Below are 17,480 nucleotides of genomic sequence, written 5' to 3'. Positions count from 1 at the left end.
GGGCCTCTCACTGTTGTGGCCTCTCCCGTTGCGGAGCACAGGCTCCGGACACGCAGGCTCAGCGGCCATGGCTCACGGGCCCAGCCGCTCCGCGGCATGTGGGATCTTCCCAGACCGGGGCACGCACCCGCGTCCCCTGCATCGGCAGGCGGACTCTCAAGCACTGCGCCACCAGGGAAGCCCCCAGTGTTTTGTTTTGTTACCTCTTCTAGGGCTGCAGTTTCATTAGGTAGGTGATCTGCCTCCCAAGGCACCAGCAGCAAATGCTTTACCAAATGCACCACTGTATAAAATACGCCACTATCTTTCCAGCTCTTAAGATAATTTTTCTCACTGTTTCCTGACCACAAAACCATGGTCATGTGTTTTAGGTTTTTGCTAGAGAAGCATCCTACTTCTGGTACCAATTTCTGTATAGCCAGGATGGGCTAAAGTTATCTGTGCTAATGAGCCATCCCCAAACCTCAGTGGCTTCACAGAAGAACAGTTTATTTTCTTGTTCACACTAAACATCCATTGTGGATTTGTGGGAGGCTCTACTCCATCCACACTGTCAGACTTAGGCCTGTGATGCATCACCATCTTGAGCTGTATGCTTTCTGAAATACTTGGTCTTCTCGATTTACATGGTAAGGAAAGATAATATTAAATGGTCTTGTGCCAGTAATTAACTGTTTGTTGGCAGCCCAGAGCTAGTCACATGCCTAACTATGAGCAGGTAGAGAAGTCCAAGCAGGAATATAAACAGAAGGACTGGTACTGTGACTCTAAACAGTTAAAAGTTTTAAGACAGTAAACTGACTATAAAAATATACTCTATCATTCCTTGACAAATTGATCTCAAATGAGCTGGAAAACCAGGTTTGAATGTGGAATTCTTACTCTTGAGATTTCTGCACCTTCAGAACATGGCAGTGTAGGGAGAGCTGGCCCATCTTCTCTTTTCTTCACATTCTTGGCCCAGTTGTACACTATGAAGGGCACACATTTGGTTATGTCCACACCCCTACAAACAGCCACCCCTTGGCCACCTCTTGAGCCTAGTGTGGCACATAAGAGTGGCATGATCTGTCCTAAAAAGTAACAGGTTTAGGTGAAAGGACTGTGCAGTCCCTGGTGGCAGGCTTGAAGCTCTTTGAACAAGAATTCCGTGGTTCCAGGATCCTGGAGCATAGTCTAGGAGGGGAGTCTGGGCCTGGGTGGGTATGTCCTCTTAGACACTTGGACTTTTCACTGTGGAGGGAAGGGTTTGCTGTGAACCACTCTTGCCCATGTTTAAGGACAGTGCTGAGCAAGTGTAATATCTGTGTTGCCTAGAAAATGAGAATAAGATATGAATGAGCACGTAAATCTATACCATTCTCGTGCTTACTAATTTAGCTTCCTAGATAGAGCTAGAAAGGGAAAATGCCCTGATCACCAAAGTTGAGTTGAATGTCTTGACAATTACTATTTTTATTATAAAGTCCTCATTATAATATATAAATCAGTTTCTTATGTTTTTGCCCGTAGCAAATTTATATCAATCCTAGGTTTTCTGACCTTATGGAGGTGTTGGGACTATGTCACATCTCTCTGAGTGATGCCCTTACCCTGTTACCATGTAATGGGAACAACTAAGAAGCTGTGAGATCTAACCATCATGAAGGGCAGCCAGCCTGGGGAGCAGAATCTGGGTGATCAGATCAAATGTTAGCTCTACTACTTCATAACTGTCCAACATTAGGAAGGTATTTTTTCTTTCTGTGCCAAAATTTTCTTATTTGTGTAAAGGGGATAAATCCACCTATTCTCAGGTTGTTGTGATCAATATAATATACACCAAGTGGCCTACACAGAAAACATTCATAGGTCAAGCAAAGGCTTTTTCTCAATTAAAATAATGAAAAGTAATGAGGTATTTTAAGAAGTAAATCTGAGATTTAGTACAGGGAGGTTGACATAAGGAAGGAAAGAGGTGGGGGTCCGTGGAAGATAAAGTCCTTAGTTTAATGTCCTGAAAAGAGTGATTTGGGGCAGCCTTAGGCTCTTGCTTATCTCCAAGGGAAGGTATGTATCTTTACTATCTCAACCTAATAATTTCTCTTGAGCTTCAGTGTCCTGATTTGTTAAATGAAGATAATAGGAATTGCTTTGATGACCTTGATAAGGATCCTTTGATAGAGTGGTGGAGATAAGGGCCAAGGGAATGGGTTGGAAAGTGAATAGGAGGTGAGGAAATGGGGATTATCTGTTTTCAATTCTTTTCTGTGAAGTTAATCTGAGAAAGTTAGTCTGTGAAACATAGTGGGAACTGGAGGGCAATGCGAGGTCAGTGAAGGTTTTGTTTATTAAAGGTTGGGAAATACCAGAGCATGATTGTGTGTTGGGGAGAAGTACCTCTAGTAGAAAGGGAGAGGATGATAATGGAGAGAAAACTTTGGATAGTGAGGTGGGGTTGACCTTTGGTGCTAGGAAGAGAAATTTGTAGGTTTAGCATTGGGAAGATGAGATGCTCCATCCAGTAGCGCACGCTCTCTCTCCGTCTCTCTCTCCCCGTGTCTCTCTCTCTCTCTCTCTCTCTCTCTCTCTCTCTCTCTCTCTCTCTCTCTCTCTCTCTCTCTCTCTCTCGTGCACGCGCACACGCCCTCTCAGTGAAGCATGAAGTAGGGATGTTAGCAGAGAGATGTATGTACAACTGTGGGGAGTGGGAGGTCATTTGGAAGATAGTAGAGAAAGTGGGAAATTAATAAGAGCGAGGGAATATTCTGGAGTTGTGCAGGCTCTGGAACCCAGCTGAGTCTGAGTTGACAGGGTTAGAGTGAAGTCACTCTCCCCAGCTGTGAGACCCCATCTCTGAACCCTTTGTCGCCATTTCTCCTGCAGTAGCCTTTCCATTCTATTGTTTTTGAGCATTTTTGATATTACCTGAGGCACTCTTCAGTTACACTGAGCTGCCTGCTGGGGCTGTCCAAGTTAAGGTCAAGGTACCCATTATTATTTGGTTAGCTCTCTGATTACAAAATTGTATAGGTTTTGAGTAGTCTACCCAGCTTTTCCCCCAGGTCATGCTATTATTGCTGTGAGATTTTGTAGAGAGTGAGGTGGTTCAGAAATGACTAAATTGTCTTTATCTCTATATAAGGTCATTACAATGGACTGAATGTTTATGTCCACACAAAATTTATATGTTGAAATACTAATGCCAAATGTGATGATATTTGAAGGTGGGGCTTCAGGAGGTAATTAGATCATGAGGGTGGAGCCTTCATGAATGAGATTAGTGCCCTTATGAGAAGAGGCCAGAGAACTAGCCAGCTGTTTTTCCTGACATGTGAGAGTACAATGAGAAGTCAGCAGTCTGCAACGTTGAAGAGGGTTCTTACCTGAACCCAAGCATACTGGCATTCTTCTCAAACTCACTTGGAACATTCATCAAGGTAGACCACATAAAACTCACTTGGAACATTCATCAAGGTAGACCACATAAAACACATCTTAACAAAGTTAAAAGGATAGAAATCATATGATATCTGCTCTCAGACCACAATGGAATTAGAGTCAATAATAGAAACACAACTTATCAAAATATGTTGGATGCAGAGAAAGCAGTGCTTAGAAGGAAATGTATAGCATTGAATGATATGCTAGGAAGGAAGAATCAATCTGTTTTCATCTTAGGAAACTAGATAAAGAAAAGCAAACTAAATCTAAGGTATGGAGAAGAAAAGCAGTAATAAGAATTAGAGCAGAAATCAATGAAATTGAGAATAGGAAATCAATAGAGAAAAGCAAGGACACAAAAATTGGTTTTATTGAAGAGATCAATAAAATTGATAAGCCTCTAATGAGGCTAGCTAAGAAGAGAAGAGGGAGGATACAAATTACTCATATCAGAAATGAAGGGACATCACTTCAGATCCCTTGGACATTAAAAGGATAATAAAGGAATACAATGAACTAAGTGCCCACAAATTTGATAACCTGGATGAAATGGACCAACTCTTTAAAAGACAATTTTCTAAAACGCAGAAGAAGAAATAGACAATCGAAGAGGATTTCTCAATTAAAGAATTCAGGTAAATAATTACCTTCCAAAATAGAAAGCACCAGGCCCAGATGGTTTTCCTGGTGAATTCTGCCAAACATTTAAGGAAGAAATTATGCCGGTTCTCTATAATCACTTTCAAAGGATAGAAGCAGAGGGAATACTTTTTAACTCATTCAATGAGGCTAGCCTTACCTCAGTAGCAAAACCAATAAGCAATTACAGCAGCATTGTAGGGTACAAGTTCATTATACAAAAGTCGGTTGCTTTCCTATATATGCTTTCCTTGTTTCCAATGAACAAGTGGAATTTGAAATTAAGAACACCTTCCTGGGACTTCCCTGGTGGTCCAGTGCATAAGACTCTTGTCTCCCAGTGCAGGGGGCCTGGGTTCGATCCCTGTTCGGGGAACTAGATCCTGCATGCATGCTGCAACTAAGAAGTCCGTGTACTGCAACTAAAGATCCTGCATGCTGCAACTAAGACCCTGCGCAGCCAAAATAAATTAAAAAAACAGCAACGAAGAAACCACTTTCCCATCATTTTTACTGTGAACCTAAAACTGCTCTAAAAAATAAAATATTTTAAAATAAATATTAAAAATATGAAATCTATGAGTTCAGTCACTACTTTAGCTTACCTTTTACCTTTTGATTTTTGAAGTGAGTAGTCTATGTTAAAGTAACGAGGAACAAACATCTTTTCAGAGAATTTGTTCCTTAAACTGAAACTTACTCTTTAATGCAGAAAAATAGAATTCCTTATTCATGACTTGACATTCAACTACACAGTAGACTCTTAACACACAGTGAGTAAGATACTTATTGTTCACAAATGGATGTTATTATTTTAGTGTTAAAAATAGTTATATAGGGTTTCCCTGGTGGCGCAGTGCTTGAGAGTCCGCCTGCCGATGCAGGAGACGCGGGTTCGTGCCCCGTTTCGGGAGGATCCCACATGCCGCGGAGCGGCTGGGCCCGTGAGCCATGGCCGCTGGGCCTGCGTGTCCGGAGCCTGTGCTCCGCAAATGGGAGAGGCCACGACAGTGAGAGGCCCGCATAACGCAAAAAAAAAAAAAAAAAAAAGTTATATAAGGTGTTAGGGACAGAAGGAGGTTGGGGGAAGGAGCTGGGTGTACTTATGAAAGGATGACATGAGGAATCCGTGTGGTGTTCAGTATCTTGGCTGTCGGGGGATCTGTGAGCCTATAGGTGATAAAATTCTATAGAAGTAAACATAAACACACAAATAAAATGAAACTGGGAAAAAAATCTCAAAAGACCAATATAGGGCTTCCCTGGTGGTGCAGTGGTTAAGAATCCACCTGCCAGTGCAGGGGACATGGGTTCGAGCCCTGGTCTGGGAAGACCCCATATGCCGCGGAGCAACTAAGCCCGTGCACCACGACTACTGAGCCTGTGCTGTAGGGCCCATGAGCCACAACTACTGAGCCCACGTGCTACAACTACTGGAGCCCACATGCTGCAACTTCTGAAGCCTGTGTGCCTAGAGCCTGTGCTCCTCAACAAGAGAAGCCACTGCAATGAGAAGCCTGTGCACCACAGTGAAGAGTAGCCCCTGCTCGCTGCAACTAGAGAAAGCCTGCAGGCAGCAGCAAAGACCCAATGCAGCCAAAAATAAATAAATAAATAAATTTTATTTTAAAAAGACCAGTATATTGTATAATATATATGATATATATATACACACATATACTGATTGTGACATTGCACTCAGTTTTGTGAAATATTACCACTGGGGAAACTGAGGAAAGGACACTAAAGATCTCTCTTAAAACTTAATGTGAATCTGCAATTATCTCAATGAAGTTACAATTAAAAATGTACACACAACTACTATATAAAACTAATATATAATTTTTATTTTTGTTTTTAGGTTTTTCCCGCCTGATTGACAACATAGTCATCATTGGCTTTTGTAAGTTGATATTTTAATTTCTTTATCCTTCACCTTCAACCTTGTACATTTTCTAATTACATGAGAATATTTTTCTAGGGAACCTGAACAAAAATTAGAGCAAAACCTTTTTTTTATTTGGTTCTTATATTATTTTAAAGATAGTCTCACTTTTTCTCATGCCATTAGGTGATAGTTATTTTGAGAAGGTTTGAATTACACATCTTGGGCTAGGGCCATCTGTTTCTTTGGAGTGACTTCCTATCAGGGTTATGATTAGCAGGAGCAAAGTGCCATCTGTGGAGCTGAGGTGGCACATACATCCATCCTGTTGGACATCACAGTCTTCACCTAGAACATCCTTGTGGCAGATGGTAAGAGGGACACAACATCCTGGGAGAAAGCCACTAATGGGAATGGTTTGACTAATGAGGTATAACAAATTCTGTTTCGTTTATCTGTGAAAATCTGGCAATGAGATGAAATGAAGGGAGAATTGCAGATTGGGAGAATTTAGCTTTATTCTCATTTTATCATTTGGAGTAGCTATATGTCTGTTCAGTAACTTTTTCTTGTAGCATATTGAAGAAGAATTTAGATCTCCTGTTTCATGGTAGTTTTTTTAATTCAGTGAAATCTAAACATTTGAAATAGATTTGAACAAACATTTTTAACCTGGAAATGAATTATCCCCTCTATCACTGAAAACATTTACAGTATTAAATGGCTATCCCTTCCACTCCAACCAAACTTTCTTCTTCCTTAGTCTTCCTCATCTCAGTAAATGGCAACTACATTCCTCCAGTTGCTCAGATAGTCTCTGTGGCACCATCATCCTCTCTTCTTTCTGTCATCCTCTATACACCCAGCTGTCAGGAAATACTGTCAGCTCTGCCTTAAATATATCTAGAAGATGACTGCTTTTCACCATGTATTCCACTACCATACTGGTCAAAGCCTTCATCTTTTTATTAAAATAGCCTCCTAACTTGTTTCCCTGCTTTTACACTTTCTCCACTATAACCCATTCTCCAAATGGCAGCCAGATAAATTATTTAAAACTCTTAAGTCTGATCATGTTACTTTTCTGCTCCAGTGACTCCGGTGCCTCTCTTCACAGAGGCTTATCAACTTCTACATGATATGGGCCCCCATTACCTCTGATCTAACCTTTTACTGCTCCCCCTCACTCACTGCTTTAGCCATACCAATATTCTTGTTCCTACACTGGGGTTTTGCAATTACTGTTCCCACAAATAGCCACATGACTCACTTCCTTACCTCCTTTAAATCTTTGCAAAATTGTCATCTCCGCATCCAGGCCTTCCCTGACTACCTTATTTCAAATTACCACTGTTTCTCCCTGCCTTACACTCGCAGCACTTCCTATCACTACAGTACTTTATTTATTTATTATTATTTTTAAAATAAATTTATTTGTTTTTATTTATTTTTTGGCTGCATTGGGTCTTCATTGCTGCATGCGGGCTTTCTGTAGTTGCGGCGAGCAGGGGCTACTCTTCGTTGTGGTGCGCGGGCTTCTCCTTGCAGTGGCTTCTCATTGCAGAGCACAGGCTCTAGGCACGCAGGCTTCAGTAGTGGCACGTGGGCTCTAGAGCGCAGGGTCAGTAGTTGTGGCGCATGGGCTTAGTTGCTCCGCAGCATGTGGGATCTTCCCGGACCAGGGCTCGAACCCGTGTCCCCTGCATTGGCAGGCGGATTCTTAACCACTGCACCACCAGGGAAGTCCCAGTACTTTATTTTTTTAACCACCTTCTGTTATATATTTTACTTATCTGTCTCCCTTTCACTTGAAGATGAACTCTACAAGAGTAATAATTTTTGTGTGTTTTGTTTACAAAGATGGGAAAGTGGGATAGGGAAAATGGATTGTATAGCGGTTACTGACTTTGCCTAATACAACCTTCTCTTGTTGCCTCGTGACCACAGAGATAGGTAAGTGAAAAAAGCAACTAAAATCTCAATCATCTGTGTATTTCTAAGGATTACTGGGAGAAAAAACTAGGTTTGAAATTTCTTCTAAGAATATACTTCATTTTCTTTTCAGTGCTTGTTTGATTAGAAGTTCTTTGGTAAAAATGAGTAGATATTGATATTTTTAGTAAATATCAATAGTAAATATCAGTAATATTAGTAAATATTAGTAAATATCAAACTAAAAAATATTTAGTATTTTTTTGTTACTGAAGATTTAGAGTGTTCTGTCAGAATTTAGTTCCAGAAGTGTGCTTTTTAAGAGCTATAAATTAAGAGCAGACAGAATGGTGGATAGCACAAGTTTTAGAACCAAGTGTAGCCTGGCTTGAATTCTGGCTGTGATTCCAATAAGTACACTATAAGCAAGTTAATGAGGCTTTCTTAGCCACAGATTGTCTTTTATAAAATTGAAATAATAATAGTTGTGAGGCTTATGAGGCTTAATTGAGGTGATAGGCCTGGCCATTAGCAACATTCAGTAACTGTTAATCCTTTAATCTGATATTGCTCAGTTTTATAAGCTTGAGATACTAGTGATAATTATTTTACAGTGTACTTTGTAGAGAAGACAGTCTTTTATAATTTATGTCATTACATATAGTAAATTTTGAAAAAATTATGTATATTTTACGGAAGAGAACATGACTAGGAGACATGAGCTGCTCTGCAATGTGACCCCAGAAAATTTTTTGCATTTTTTGTAATCTCTACACTTTAGCAGTGTGGAGAGGATGAAATGAGATAGTGTAGATTTGTCAGTACTTATTTTAAAATATAAAACATTAATGCAAATGTAAGGAATTGGAATATCATACTGAGGGGACTTCTACCATGACTTCCAGTCATGATGTAGTAACAGGAACTGGATTTATTATCCTGCCTTAGCAAAACAGACAAACAAACAAAACCCCATAAAATGTATGAAACAAAGGTTTTCAGACATTGGGTGACAAGTGGCATAAGACAGTTAACCCTGAGATAAAGGAAACAAATGATGTGCCCAAGGCCACAGTGTAAGAGGGGAACCCAGACACAGCTCAGTAGTCACCCTGAATTGAGGTGATTAAGCTGGCAATTCAGGGAGGTTAAAGCAGCTAGAATTTGCAGGACAGAGGGCCAGAGAGAAGAGAGCTCTGGAGATCTTCAGAGCTCTGGAGATCTTGGAGTCTTCAGCTGAGTGCTGATTAGTGCGTGCTTATGAGAGAACTACCCAAGGCTTGGAGAAAAACCACTGGGAAGGGAAAGTTAGCTCATGTAGGGCTGGGAAATGTGTATCCCCACCATTCAGAGTAGAAAAACTTTGTAATACAAGTGGCATTAGATGGAGTGCTCAGAAGGGTATTGCCTCAGTGGTGAGGCAAAATTAGCCCTAGACTAAAGGCTGCCCTGATCCTACCTAAAAAATCTTAAAAGTGAGAATTCCCTTGTGGTCCAGGGACTAGGACACGGGTTTTCATTGCTGTGGACCTGGGCTCGATCCCTGATTGGGGAACTGAGATCCCACAAGCTTCACTGTGCGGCCAAAAAAACAAAACAAAACAAATCTTAAAAGTAAGCCATTAAAGAGGAATCATAACACTTCTTTAGTAAAGGGCCAGATGGAAAATACTTTAGGCTTTACAGGCAATATGACCTCTGCTGCAACTACTTAGCTCTGCCATTGTAATGTTAAAGCAGTCATAGACAATATGTAAATGAATGGGGGTGGCTGTATTCTAATAAAACTTTATTTACATAAATAGACTCTGGGCCAAATTTGGCTTGTGCACCATAATTTGCAGACTTCTGGTTTACAGGGTCACACTGTGGGACTTCCTTGGCAGTCCAGTGGTTAAGACTCCACACTTCCATTGCAGGGTGCATGGGTTAGACCCCACATGCCACATGGCGTGGACAAAAAATTAAAATAGAAAAGAAAAGGGTCAAATTGTTTCTAGTTGCTTAACTCCAACTCAGAACAAAGCTCAAGAATATATAAAGAAACACAAAATATCCAGCACCTAACAAGGTAAAGTACACAATGTCTAGCATGCAATCAAAATTTACCAGATATGCAAAGAAACAGGAAAATTCAGTAGTAAGAGAAAATTCAATCCATAAAAATAGACTCAGAAATGAAACAGATTTAATAAACAAAGATATTAATAAAGTTAATAAACATTTTATTTAAGTAATTTAATAAGATTTTAATAACATTCACTAAATGAAGATATTAAAAACATTAGTATAACTAAGTTTTGTATGTTCAAGATAATAGAGGAAGCATAAATTTAAGAAAAGACATGAAAGCTATAAAACGACCCAAATTGATCTTCTAGAGACAACATAAACATCTGAGATGAAAAATATACTGGATAGGATTAACAGTGGACTAGACACTGCAGAAAGAAAGATTGCATGAACTTGAAGACACAGCAATAGAAATTATACAAAATAAAACACACACACAAAAATCCTGGGGAAAAAAGCCCATCAGTGAGCTGTGGGATAACTTTAAACAGCCAAAAATATTGTGTAATTAGAGTCTCCAAAGGAGGGAGGGAACAGAAAAAAATTTTTTTTAAATAATGGCTGAAAATTTGCTAGATTTAATGAAAACCATAAGCCCACAAATCTCAGAAGATCAATGAAAAGCTAGCAATTAACAAAAGAAAAAGAAAAAGAAAAAAATGAAGAAAATTACACCAAGGCACAACATGAATCAGATAATTTAAAACCAGTAATAACGAAAAAGATTTTAAAGTAGAGAACGAAGAAACTATAAATTTAGAGTAACAAAGAACGACAGCAGACTTTTCATCAAAAGCAAAGCAAGCCAGAAGACAGTGGGGCAATGTCTTTAAAGTAATGAAAGAAAAAACTTAACCTAGAAATCTATAGGTAATGAAAATATTTTTTCAAAAAAGGTAGTGAAATAAAGGTAGTGAAAATATTTTTTCAAAAAAGGTAGTGAATTCAAAAGTTTAAAGAGTTAATCACCATTAGACCCACACTACAAGAAATGTTAAAGTCCTCAGGAAGAAAGAAAATAATACCAAGTGGAAATAAAGAGCACCAGAAATGGTAAACACCTGGGTAAATGTATAAGGTTTTGCTTTTTTAAATTTAAATCTTTTTAAAAAGGTAATTTAAATCTTTTTAAAAAGGTAATCGTTTAAACAAAATAGTAATAGTGGAGTTGGGGTTTATAACATATAAAAGGTGTGACAATAATTGCACAAAGGTCAGGAGGGGAAAAATTGAAATATAATATTAAAGTTTTTTTACTATATGTGAAGAAGTACAATATCCCTTAAAGGGATATTTTAATAAGTTAAGGATATAGCCATAAACCCTAAATCAACACTAAAGCATAAAAAATAGTCATAAGACAAAGGAGATAAATCAGAAAAAAAAATAGTTCAAAAGAAGGCAGGGAAAAAGGGAATGGAGAACAGATGGGAGAAATACAAAAAAAAAAAAGGTGCTACATTTCAACCTAACCATATCAATAATCACATTAAGTATAAATGGTCTAAATACTCTCATTAAAAGGCAAAGAATATCAGATTAGGTTCAAAAAGAAAAAACAAACAAGGATTAACTCTGCTGCCTGCAAAAAAAGTGCACAACATATATATAAAGACAAATAGATTACAAGCTAAAGGATGGAAAATATTATACAGTTCAGCACTAATTTTTTAAAAAGCCTGCGGACTTCCATGGTGACTCAGTGGTTAAGAATCTACCTGCCAATGCAGAGGACACAGGTTCGATCCCTGGTCTGGGAAAATCCCACATGCCATGGAGCACCTAAGCCTGTGCGCCACTACTACTGAGCCTGAGCTCTAGAGCCCGTGTGCTGCAACTACTGAAGCCTGCACACCTAGAGCCTGTGCTCCGCAACAAGAGAAGCCACTGCAAAGAGAAGCCCATGTACTGCAATGAAGAGTAGCTCCCACTCGCTGCAACTAGAGAAAGCCTGGGCACAGCAACGAAGACCCACCACAGCCAAAAAAAAAAAAGCCTGGAGTGGGGACTTCCTTGGTGGTCCATTGCCATGCAATGCAGGGGATGTGGGTTCAATCCCTGGTTGGGGAACTAAGATCCCACATGCCAGGGGCAACTAAGCCCGTGCACCACAACTACTGAGCTCGCGTGCCTCAATGAGAGAGTCCATGTGCTGTGGACCCTGCGTGTCACAACTACAGAGCCCATGTGCCCTGGAAGCCCACGTGCCACAGCGAAAGATCCCTTATGCCTCAACAAAGATCCTGCATGCTGCAACTAAGACCCAATGCAGCCAAAAAAAAATAGAAGAAAATAAATAAGTTTTGAAAAAAAAAGCCTGGAGTGGCTATATTAATATCAGACAAAGTATAAATTAGAGCAAAGAATATTGCCAGGGAGAAATAGGGTTCTTTCATAATGATAAAGTGGTAAATTCATCAAAAAAAATCCTCTTAAATGTTTATGCATCTAATAACAGGGTTTCAGTATATACAAGGAGAAATAGACACATCCACAAATGTAGTCAGATATCAGTACCCTCTCTGAACAGATACATCAAGTAGATAACAAACCAATAAAGATATAGAAGGCTAAAACACCACTATCAACCAGCTTGACCTAATTCACAGTTATAGAACACTCTACCCAACAAAAGCAGAATACACATTCTTTTCAAGCATGCCCAGAACTTTATCAAGATAGACCATATTCTGGGTAAAAAAAAACAAGACAATTTAAAAGGGTTTAAATCATACAAAGATTAAATCAGAACAGAAAGGTATCTGGAAAAGTATCTTATAACTGAACAACACACTTCTAAATAACCCAGGGGCACATTCTAGGCCATACAGACTATGTTACATTTCAAAGAATGCCAGTCATACGAAATACATTCTCAGACAACAGTGGAAATGAAATTAATAACAAAAAGTTAGTGTAAAAATTCTCAAATATTTGGAAATTAACACAGTTCTAAATAATGCCTGCTGCATGAAAGAAGTCTCATGAAATATTTTTAAATACTTTAAAATAAAGTGAAAATATAGTCTATAAAAATGTGTGGGATGCAGCTAAAATAGTGCTTGGAAGGAAATTTGTAGCATTAAATGTTTATATTTGAAAAAAACCTAAAATCAGTAATTGAAGTTTCCACCTTATGAAACTAGAGAAGAGCCAGTTAAACTTAAAGCAAGCAGAAGAAAGTAAATAATAAAAATTAGAGAAGTCAACAAAATTGAAAATAGGAAAATGATAAAGAAAAATCAACAAAACGGAAAGCTGCTTTCTTTGAACAAGATTAATAAAGTGATAAACATATAGCGAGGCTAACCAAGGATAAAAGAGAGAAGACATAAATTACCAGTATCAGGAAGGAAAGAGGAGCCACAACTACTACTGACCTCATGGATTTTACAGGGCTAATGAGAGAATACTACAATCTCTGCCCACAAATTTGAGAACTTAGATGAAATGGATCAAATCCTAGAAAGATACAAACTACCAAAGCTCCCTCAGGAAGAAATAGTTTACCTGAACAGCTCTATATCTATTAAAATTAATAGTATATATTAAAAACAAACAATACCACCACCACCACCAAAAACCTTCCAGAAAGGAAACCCAGGCCCAAATGGTCACACTGGTGAATTTTACCAAATAACCCATGTGACATAAATGAAAAGGGTAATTGGGAAGTATTTTCAACTGAATGGAAATGAAACATATTTCCAAATAATTAGGATGCAACTATAGCGGTGCTTAGAGGGAAACTTATAGCACTAGGTATCTATATTAGGAAAGAACAGTCTCAAATTAATGGCTCAAGGCAAGGGATTGTTAAAATTGCCTTCAAATATCTGAATGTCTTTTGTTAAAAAGTATCTTTGTTTCATATTGCTGGAGAAGACAATTAGAGGTGGTTATAAAAAGGCAATTCTTAGTCCTTCATAAGAAAGAAATAACCATCAAACTTCCACAGCTGTGGACTGAGTTTCTTTAGTGAGACATGCTTCCTTAGACATTCTTAAGGGTTCTTCCCAACTATTAATTTCTGAGATAAATGGTAGTGAAGGAAAAAAAAATTCTCAGTGTTAATAGGCTATAGATAAACAAGCACATTTAAACTGATGTGTTATATAGTAGGTAATGCAATGTAAGAATGAGCAGTAATTTTTAAAAATCACAGAAATATAGAATTAGAAGGAGCCTTAAATGGTGTTGAGTCAAACAACAGTGGCCTCAATTCCCTGCCTTTTTAAATATCAAAGCACTGGATAAAAAAAATTTTAAAGGGGGAACCATTGAAGTTTGCAGATCAGCAAAAGCAGTGAAGGACAACTAAATCACTGAATGACATATTCAGAATTCAGAGAAAATCCCATGAAGCTCGAGAACAATCAAGAATATTCTAGACGTGCTTGTGTACTAGGTATAAGTTGGGTAAATGCCATCTACTTTCCAAAGCCTTTTCTGGCTCTCCAAGACTTACTGGCCTGTCTCTGTCTTCCCATAGTATTTTGTACACTCTGCACTGTAGCATCTACATACCTTCATCTGTCAATAAGGAGTCATGAAAAATGAGGCAAGGAGTTAAAAACTAAGGTTTGCCTTTTATCACTGGCAGTCTTTTCTTTTTTTTTTTTTTTTTTTTTTTGTGGTACTTGGGGCTCCGGACGCGCAGGCTCAGCGGCCACGGCTCACGGGCCCAGCCGCTCCACGACACGTGGGATCCTCCCGGACCGGGGCACGAACCCGCGTCCCCCGCATCGGCAGGCTGACTCCCAACCACTGCGCCACCAGGGAAGCCCAGGCAGTCTTTTCTTGTGATAGAAAGTTAATCCATGTTCTCCTAGTGAGTAGCATGAGGGTCAAATGAAGTAAGACATGTATTAGTTCTTTGAAAACTTTAACGCACTAGCCACATAAAACAAATATTCCTATTAGGTATTTTTCTCTTTATGTGGCAATAGTCTGTGAATTCCTGCCTAACACCAATACATTTCTACTTAAAATGGTTAAACAGCAAGAAGTAGAACTGATTGTACAGAAAAACAACATTGCTGCTTTATAGCAACCATGGACTTGCCTCAGTTTTTTTTTTTTAAGACCAATTAGTGTTTCTGTTTTGTAATAGTAGCTTATCTTTTATGACAGTTTGATCTTGGTTTATTACTTGGCCCCATAAAATCCTAGACTTGAGTGCTAAATTTTTAGTGCTAGAGGGAATCATGTAATCTAGAGGCTGAAAGTTAAATTTTGTGTCTTTTTATTGAAAAGGAAGCATTTTCCCCCTTTTAACAAGTTTTATATTGGTTTGATTTTCAACATCAATGATAATAGCTACCATTATTGAGCATTTCTTATATGCTAACACTGCTCTAGGTGCTTTACACAGGTTATCTAATTCTCTCCTTTGCAAGCCCTATGAAAGAAGGTATTATTCCTCTTTTACAGATGAGGAAACCGAGGTTCTGGAAATACTGTTAAATTGCTTAATTTACAAAACTACTAAAAGGTGACACTAAAATTTGAATGTGAACCTGACACCAGAGTCCATACTCTTAAACACTGCCTCCTTGAATGAGCGGTACAACACATTGGGCTTAGAAATAGATTCTGATTACTTATTTAATACAATTACGGAGAACGTCAGTGAATAATTACATGCAGAGGTGGTAGCTAGGGGCAAAGGAAACAGCATGGGATTTAGAAACAATATTTAAAGTTGTGACTCATATACTTATTTGTTCTGTGACTTTGGCAAATCAATTTATTACCTCTCTTGAGGTAATAGAAATTCATAAAACCACCTATCTCTGATGCTTATGGTGAAGATCAAATTGATGTTTCTAAGTGCTTTGTAAATGCTTTTGAAAAGTATATGTGAATTGATGAGTATATGTCGTCATTTGCCATAGCCTTTCTTCGAGTAGTAAATTTTGACTGCTTTTAAAAAATGATTTGATTTATAGAAACGTAGTGAGTTTCCAGAGCAGCTCTATTGAATTAGAGTGATCTATTATAGAAGGAGGTTATACTCATAAGACCAGCTTTCTTCCCTGAGGTACGTCGTTTTTGAGGAACGATTATTTCACAATCCTTCGTAAATGAATTCTTCACGGATGTTTCTGTCTCCATTTTGGAAGAGTAGGGAGACACAGAGGCCAAAGTGAATCAGTGCCAGAGTCAGCTTTGAGGTTCCTAATATAACTGTCACACTGAGCCTACCCAGAATTCCACTACCTTTCCTGTGCAGTTGGGAGTTCTGTATTTTCTAAGTTTATTTCTGTCCCAGTTTGAGAAAAGTGAAAATCTTTACCTTGAGGACTGTTCAGTACCCTATACAAAATGGCATCTTTGGCAGTCAAATGAATAATCAATGAATGGACCCCCCAGGTCAGTCCCGAAGCTCCTAAGATGGGCACGTGGGAAGGTTGTGTTCTGTGTCATGGAGTGAGTTCTCCATACCTTTCATTCCAGTATTGTTTATTTTCTCTTTGGTTTAGGAATTTTGAAACTTAACCCGTCTATTCCCATGTTTACTCAGGATTAGCAGCAGAAATGGAGTGGAGCACAATAAAATGAACGCATTTTGTTACGGGCTGTCGTGAGCGTGGTGTCAAAGTAGCAGTTCGGAATTCAGTGGAGACTTTGGAAATCTTTTAATTTCTGTGTGTTCAGTGTAGGTAACGAATCAGGATAATCCACTTTCTTTCCTAGTCCCTCTGGTTCTCCCCTCCCCCCTCGCTAACCCTCTTCACTCACATGCGCGCGCGCGCGCGCACACACACACACACACACACACACACACACACACACACACACACACACACACACACACACACACACACACCCTCATTCACCCACAGACTGTCATTTAAGAGCTTGGATTACGAGTTTCGGTGATTACCTAGCTCACATCAAAAAGCTAACTGTTCTATCTCTGTTCGTGCTTGTGTTTTGCAAACAGAATTTATGCAAATGGAGTCTCTCTTTAGGTCGCGTGGCCTTCTCTGGAGACGAGCCCTGAGGGAAGCCCCAGCAGTTACAGCTCTCAGTTCATCATACGGTAGTAGTTTACTGGGTGTGAACCAAGAAGGGCAGTGCGTGTAGCAGACCTCCTATCATCAGCAGAACCATTAGGTTGAGAATAGAGTGTCCCAGTGGTTTAGGTATGGTGACACGAAAGAAATTGCAGATTAACTGAGACCATCGCTTGTGGGATTGCAGGGTGGAGAAAGAAAGGGAGAGTGAGCGGGCATAGTTTATTTATGGAATGTCGGGGGGCCATCGTGGCTCAGCGGGCCCTAGAAGCGGAGGACTTCCCTCAGCGCTTGTTTTCTCCCTCTGACCTTGGATGAACTAGCGAGCAGTATATTATGCCGGGTGATTGTGCTGGTTTGTCATGGTTAGCATTCTGGACTGTCACTGGAATGTAGGAAACGGATGAATTTGAATTGAACCATGAGGTGGTCTGCCGGCCCTCTCCTTGTCTCGAGGAAACCTGTCGCTGTTTGTCTGGGCCTGGCCTAATGAAAGCAGTGGAGGG

General features: G+C 39.2%; 1 protein-coding gene across 2 annotated transcripts in view; it reads left to right on the top strand.

Moving 5' to 3' along the window:
* PLAGL1 (PLAG1 like zinc finger 1) overlaps positions 1–17,480 on the top strand; it is a 67,822-nt gene that overhangs the window by 15,995 nt on the left and 34,347 nt on the right. The window contains exon 3 of one of the 2 annotated variants that reach the window (XM_007450320.1): positions 5,924–5,965. The exons of the other annotated variant lie outside the window; for it this stretch is intronic. The gene's annotated coding sequence lies outside the window, so the exon portion shown is untranslated. The remainder of the gene's footprint in view (positions 1–5,923; positions 5,966–17,480) is intronic. 2 annotated transcript variants of the gene reach the window in all.

This window comes from Lipotes vexillifer, unplaced genomic scaffold (assembly GCF_000442215.2).
Source record: "Lipotes vexillifer unplaced genomic scaffold, Lipotes_vexillifer_v1.1 scaffold112, whole genome shotgun sequence".
Lineage (NCBI taxonomy): Eukaryota > Metazoa > Chordata > Mammalia > Artiodactyla > Lipotidae > Lipotes > Lipotes vexillifer.
The sequence above is the reverse complement of the archived record's forward strand: the minus strand, read 5'-3'. Positions and strand labels throughout refer to the sequence as shown.